A 7,972-nucleotide genomic window follows, 5' to 3' on the forward strand; every position below is an offset into this window, starting at 1 on the left:
CTTACCAATCAAAGCAAAATTTATCTCCTCATGCTTGATTTCTTGAAGGAACTATTTTCCACTAAGTAACATTACCTTGGATTGGTCTTCTTCTGGTGCTTTTTCATTCTTCAAAGGAAAGAGTACATGTTTTTCTCCATCCTTTTCAAAATTATAGGTGTTGCTCCTTCCATCATGTATTGCTTTCCTGTCATATTGCCATGGTCTTCCAAGCAAAATATGACACACATCCATAGGCATAACATCACAAAGAACTTTATCTTTATAGCATCCTATCTGAAACTCCACTTCACATTGTTCATTAACTAGTATCTGATGTCCCTTTTGCAACCATGAGACTTTGTAGGGAGTAGGATGTTTAGTTTTCCTTAAATTCAACTTTTCTACCATTTTTGTGGATACTAGATTATCAGTGCTTCCACTGTCAATAATGACTTTACAACATTTTCCTCCTGATTTACAAACAGTTTTAAACAATGTTTTCCTTTGTGTAGGTTCCTTTACTTCTTTAGGAGACTTTAATAAAGTTATTTTCATCATTAAGGATTCACCAGTTTTAGGTACATTTTCATGTGTAGAGAATTGTACACTTTATGTATCAGTTTGTGCCATATGTATGCTACCTTGACTAGAAGATATTTCTAAACATTCATTAGATTTATGGCCAACTTTATTAACTATATAACATCCTACCACAAATGCTCTACCTCAACCTATTTTATATGGTCCCTGTCCTCTGAAATCTCCTCTTGATGATGATTCTACTCGATGTGAATTGTTGTCTTCTTCTTTTTGAATGGGAAATATTCCACTTGAATATCCTCTGCCTAATTGTCCTCTACTTGATGGTCCTTTGCTTGATTGTCCTCTGCTCCTTACTATACTTTGTCCTCTTCCTCTTTGACTCTACTTCCTTGCCAACTTTTCTTCTATCTTGAGGGCTATCTGATAGGCTTCTTCAACAGTTTTCAAAGATAAAATATCCAATTCATCTTGTATTTCAAATATTATGCCATTAATATATCTAACTAACTTTTCATCATCTTCTTCGCATGACCAAACCTTATACTTAATTTATAAAATTCTTATGTATATTATTTTACAAACATGAATTTCTACTTGATATTTTGCATCTGTCGAAAAAGATTTAACTGATAATCTTGAGGAAGAAATTTACCTTTGAGCTTGGCAATCCCAACTAGTGATCTTCCCTTTTCCTTTATTTCTCCGCTCAGCTTGTACGTTATCCCACCATAGTGCAGCATGTCCTTTTAATTTGGTCACCACGAACTTAACTTTATTATCTTTAGCTACATTTTCATAGTCGAAATATTTATCAAGGGCACTGATCCAATCGATTAGTTCTTCAGGGTTTAAGTTTCCTCCGTATATAGGCACTTCCAATCCCGGCTTGCTGATTAATCCTGTGATCATCTTGACCATTTTCTCTTTTGGAGTTTCTTCTTTAACTTCAGCTTCTTCTTCCGAGGTTGCTTTTACTTCGCTGATATCACCAATGTCAATGTCTCTTCTGCGTGTTGTCTCCAATGCATCTAATCTCATTCAAATATGTCTTACTTCATTGAGTAAGACTTGATTGGCAGCTGGTCTTCCTCAGTCAATTCCAACTCCCCTTGTTCCTCTAACTCTATCTGCCATCTTTTAATAAAATAAAGGCAATAATTCCTTGAATTATCCTTTAATAAATGATCAAAATACCTTAAAATAAATAGTTCTATGAATTTTTTAAAATAATAGCCGGAAATGAAAAAGTAGGTATCGGGAAAATTTTATGTGAAACCAATTGAAATTTTGGTGGAGAGATTCCATTTTTTTGTGAAACAAACAAACAAATTGAAACAAGTTTCAAAAGGTATGGGAAAATTTTATGTGAAACAGATTGAAAGAATGTGTTATAATATCTTTTTAAAAGAATAAAAGAATAGATATAGTTTAATGAATTTTTTTTAAATAATAATAAAGTATTATAAATTGCCTTTATATTGGAATACCAACAATCATACAAGAATTTCAATCATATAAAATTCCGGCTTACAATCTCCACTTGTATATTTTTCCACTTCAACGTGAAAGTTATATTTTCCCTTTTTTATTTTTTATATTTCAGGCAACGTGAAACTCTTTAGTAGCCAACTATGCAGTTATTCAATGTTTATGCTAGGTTCAATGCTGGTCTCCCCAAATATATTCCACACAACAATATTCCTGCAGAGTGCAGGCTCCCTCAATGTTGTTTAAACTCGACTTCAATCGCGTCAAATAGATTCATGCAGCTTGTCCACTCAACATTCATGCTTGTCCAGTGCATAATTCATCCATTATATAATATTCATATAATATTCATTAATAGTATCTAAATTTATGAATCTTAAAATTATTTAATAACTAGCATTTGCACCTTATGTTGCAAAGGAAACGTCGTAAGGCATAGAGTGGTAAGGCATAGAGTGGGGAAGAATAGCGACATGTTGAATGGGCATTGTTGAAAGCAAGGGTGGACGATAATGTGTATTCTGAAAATGGATATTTTGCTATGGTCAACCTAATGAATTCATTAATTAGATGACAACAAAAAAGTTTCGAGCCCAGGTTGAACCAACACAAATCTTTTCTACAAGACTGAAATTGCCGAAATGATTCCTCAATTAATGGAAATAACCATTTCCCTCCTCTAATACCTAAAATACATTGTAGGAGACCGATTTTTCAAGTAACTTAATATAACTAGCAATTGCCCCAAAAAGTGCAAAGAGAGGTCGATTACAAACAAGTTTTTTTATGTATAAAGTGTTGAGAATGGAGGATCTCGGATTAGACTTTAGTTGGACTCCGTTGGTTTGGGAGATGTATCATGTGTTACCATTTGTGCATATTATGGGCATAAAGTTGGTTATGATGATGGAGATTATTTTCAACCAGTTGTGGGTTGGTAACAACTTTTGTGAATTCCTTGGGTAAGATTCGATCTTCTGGATAACGGAAATTCCAGTGTCCATTTAGTCTATACTAGAGTACAATGATTGTTGGCAAAGCTAAAGAAACTGCCATCAATGTATAGAGCCAATGTAACTCGTAGTCATCATTTTTATCCATACAGGGCTATGATTATAGGTACCAACCATTTGAGCAGGCAGGGGGTGTATTTGCTAAATAGGGATCATGTTATCCTCGTGGAGTTATTGGTTGCACTTAGAAAATATAAAGTAGGATTGAGCATCGACTATCTGGCTGGATGGAATTTTTTATAAGCGCTAGCCAATTTTATCTATTGTGTAATCATTTCCCTGATTTAAAGGTTGCTCTGAGTTACTAATAGAGACGGTTCTAAAAGATAAGGCTTCGAGAACCTTACTTTAGTTGGTGGAGGCTTAGTACATTTTCTTCTGAAGCTTTGGCCTCAAACTCGAAAGCTACTTGTAAAGCATTCTCCAAAGCATTTATACTAAGCAAGTCCATTTTTCTTTGGATATTTTGGTTGAGAGTCCTCTGAGAAGTGAGTCGAGGAACTTCCAATTCGTCACCATGGACTTGAAGCCATCAAAAATATTGTTTGATGCCTTTGACTAGGTACTTGCCTTACATGAATCCATTGCTTCATGATTTCCTCTACTCTCCCCTTCAGGTATAACCTATCTTGCATTTCTTGCTTGAAGCATATCAAAGTTTGTGTAGGAGGTGAATTTGAGTTGACTAAGTCTCGTACAAGAGCCCACCACCATGTTAAGGGTTGGTCGCTCCATACTGACTTCTTTTAGCATCAACTTCTGTGCATCATTCAGTTGTTATATTTGAAAGAAGGCTTCTCGTACAAGAGCCCACCACCATGTTATGGGTTGGTCACTCCATACGGACTTCTATTAGCATCAACTTCTGTGCATCATCCAATTGTTACATTTGAAAGAAGGCTTCTAGGCTTTGTAATGAAGCATCCATCACTTATATTTTAGGATTAAAAGCTTGATATATAGTTCATATATCAGTGATGTTATTGTCCCATAATACCATAAGACTGAAAGATTCATATCTAGTTGGAATTTCAATGATAATGACGGCCTCACATTCTGCTAGACTCCACATTTTCTGAAAGGCCGAGAACATATTTTTCATTTTAGATGCAATTGTTGGTTGTCAAATATGTCTTATACATTATTTTTATTGGACTTCATGCCTGTAGAGATATTTACTCTTGGCTACTTCCCCAACCATGATAGAGAAAAGGAGCCCAAACACTTGTGAAGCTTCTTCCTCTGCATAGGTGGTGTGTCAAAATGGGTTCTCTTTTTGGCAGACATTTGAGTAACGGTCTTCCGCCAATATAAGATTCTGGTATGCAAGTATAATTTCAACATAGAATTGCCTACATGAACTTAGACCTGAACATTGCCTGAGAATAGAGACTTTAAAGCTAGTTCTTCAAGCGCATGTAATATAGATTCATTTAGAAAAAGGATGCGTGAAGACAATTGTAATGTTGAAGACAGACTTTGATCACCATATTGAGGAACTAACATTGTGTCGGAGCCCTACTGGCTTGAGAGTTTTGACAGGGTTTGTGTTCGACTAATATAGTCAACGAAGGTGAGTATTGAATAGGTTCTGATTGGACCACAAAACCATGATGAGTCTCAATGATTCCTCAGCAAGGCATCAACCAAAACAAAGCAGGAATTACACAAGCCTTTCGGGATGCTCTCTAAAGAAGCATGAAACTTCTCATTGTGTTCAACAACATTTCTATTGAAGGTCAAGTTGGCTCATGTAAAGCAAGGGAAGTTTTGCATCTTCCACAACTTCACATTGTCAAAGACAGTCGTATTCTCTTGTCCAATGTAAGAAGAGAGAACACTTACAATGCAATATATTCATAAAAACATACTAAGAAATGATAGTTATCAAGATAGAATCTGAATTCAAATGTGGATACCGTACAATACAGAAAACAATTGGCCCACAAAACTACAGTTCAGAAAATTTAGGAGTATACATATTATTAAAGCAAAAACATGCACTTCTTCAAATTTATTGAAAAAAATAGGCATGTGGATAGTCCAGACTAATTTTATCAAAAATTTTAATGATTGGATAACATAAACCCCTACAAAAATGCTCAAAGGTCCGTTGAGACTTCTGATGCAATCCCTTCAAGAAATGTATTTCCTTATGATACACTATAAATTGTACGAAACCCAACAAAAACTAGAGTAGCAGGTCTTCTCTAAAGAACATTAGATTTATTATTGAGATTATTGCAAGTTTGATTTAAAAAAGTTGATAGCCATCACACTATTTTCTTGTGCTTGGTGGGCGTATGTAAAGTTGATAGCCATCACACTATTTTCTTGTGCTTGGTGGGCGTATGTATTTGTTTGCGTGTGTTGTGATTCTACTTTTGATAATGCAAATGATGTAACCTATTCTAGGTGTTCTGGAAGTAAGAAGGATATGCACAGACATTAGGTACACCCTTTCAAGTTGAAAAATAAAAAATAAATAAGCACATATCAAACAGAGAATATATGACTAAATACCTAGTGGAAGCTACTTATTTAGTATGTTGGCTCGGTTGGCATGCTTGATTTGAATGTAACTTTGTTTATGAAGGTCTCAGCAGGCCTTTAAGGTGCAGGCAACAGTGTCCCAACTACAAATGCAGTCTCCTCGAGACTTCACACATGAACAAAATAGACAAACCTCTCTAGGCATCAGCAGCAGCATAGTCTTCTGAAATCTCCCATGGCTAGCTCCTAAAACGTCGTTAAACCATGCAATGAATCATTGTAAGCGCTCACTGTATCTTAAAAAATTATTATTACTTGTAAAATTTGTCATTGAAAACAGAATTTTTGTGTGACAGGATAAACAAATTAGTGCAGCTCGGACAATCAAGTGAGGATCTGCAGGTTGTTAAAAGGCGAGCCCGGTCGAAAATGCACCTCCCCTTTGAACTTTCTCATTAAATAATTTTAGGTCGAGGGGACCCATGTGAAGGCTTCATAGCAGCACGGATTAAGAGCATATGGATGCTGGTTATATGGATCTTTCAATTTTTGTAACATGTCAAAGGCTGTACTTGAATGGAGTGGTGTTCATTTTTTATGAAATGAAATAAAGTGCGAGGTTGAACGGCAGGGAAAATGGACACCATTTTTTCCAATAGAATTAATTTAGATTTATTTTAAATATAAATCTAACATGAGTTTAGAGGGATTTAATTTATTTAACAAATATTATTTTAATGTTTTGTGTGGTTATTTTTTTTATTTTGTTTTTGTAAAGTTTTATTTTTTATTTTATTTTGGTGGATATGAGCAAAATTTCAACTTTGATGATGGAGGGACACCCTTACACATCATACTCGATCGGTTTAATGAGACAAGTAAGAAACTTGCAAACTAATGACACTAAGTAAGTTAAAAGACAGGAGAATGGAAAAAAGGGATGCATGGAAGGTGTTGAGTATGAAATGATATAGCCACTCTATTTTAATTTATTTAGGCTTATTATTCTTAATGAGGTTGGACAAGTCCCTATATGGTTACACTTCACTAGAAGGAGGATATAACCACAAAAATGAAATAATGCAACAAGTATAACTTCCAAGCATCATGATTCATTTCCAACTTCAACCCACAATCTTTACATCCCAATATACTAAATGAAAAATATTCTTATGAATAAATGACTAATGTACCTCATGCGTGTTGAGTCTCCATCATTGGATGAGTACACTTATTTCAAAAAATGACCTGAGCATATGAGAAAGATGCATCACAAGAGTTGTGTATGTGGATAATGTCAATTATTATTTCTATAATGTGAATCATGGAGGGATGATGATTATTATCTCATGATGCCCATGGCTTCTTTCAGCCTGCCCTTCACCAGGTACCACCGCGGGGACTCCCAAACGAATGGCAGAACGAAGATGCAATACACGGCCGAGGGAATCGAACCCGCGACGTACAAATATCTCCAGTTGCCGGAAAAGTAGGACAGAGCCAGCAGCACTGCTATGCCGAGAGAAAAGAAGTAGAAAGTCGACATGCCAACCGGTGCTCTCTTGGACGGTCCGACGGCTTCCGTCGCCAAGACGAATGACGACAACCCCAGGCCACCATTGCTAATTCTCGTCAATAGACGGAGAATTAAATAAACCCAGAAATTCGGCGACATTGCCGTCAAGAAACCAAAAATGGCATTGCAGATGCAGACCAACTTCAGGACACCCTCACGCCCCAGCGAAGAATCCGATAGATGCCCAGATATCCCTGCACCTGTATCAAAAAATAAATCAGAAACTGAAAGAAAATCTTAATGGCGATCACCCGTCAGATATAAAAGCGCACAGGGGCTGAAAATATCAATTACCGAGCAAACACCTGACAAAGAACGCAGACTGCAGAAACCCAACTTTGTATTTATGGCCGCAGACGAGATCCCATCTGCAGACCATCGAAACCCCGGGCCTCCGTCCCAGTCCCATGAGGCCCGGTCCATGGAGCATATAGATCCCGTCGCGCTGCAGGATTCGATCCTTGGCTTCACGGAAAGGAAATCCTCTGGGGTTTTCCCTCCATTGCAATGCCAATGGGGTTCATAGTCGGCGAAAATCATGACCATCGTAGGAAAGGCCTCCAGTGTCCGTGCGAGGCTCGACAGCAAGAAATGCTTAATCTGCCACCGCCCGAACAATAACTCAGAAGACACAGAGGCCATTGGGTTGGGAGACAAAAGGACAGTGTGAGGATCAACGACCAAACTTCCTTCAATCGTCTAACACCACAAATCTACGGTCAACAATAAGACACGGCATCGGCTGGGGCAATTTGTTTCAAAGGGAAACGCCTTACGGCGTAATGAATTGAATTTTGTATCCCAAACTCGGTCAACAATAAGACACGGCATCGGCTGGGGCAATTCATTTCAAAGGGAAACGCCTTACGGCGTAATG

At 37.0% G+C, this 7,972-nt stretch overlaps 1 pseudogene; it reads right to left on the reverse strand.

The window, feature by feature from the left end:
* Positions 1-6,861: 6,861 nt before the first annotated feature.
* On the reverse strand, positions 6,862-7,737 carry LOC149187733 (organic cation/carnitine transporter 4 pseudogene; annotated as a pseudogene).
* Between the last annotated feature and the right edge of the window lie 235 nt (positions 7,738-7,972).

This window comes from Pinus tabuliformis, chromosome 3_1 (genome assembly GCF_031772625.1).
Source record: "Pinus tabuliformis cultivar Carrire ecotype Pingquan chromosome 3_1, CPIR1, whole genome shotgun sequence".
Lineage (NCBI taxonomy): Eukaryota > Viridiplantae > Streptophyta > Pinopsida > Pinales > Pinaceae > Pinus > Pinus tabuliformis.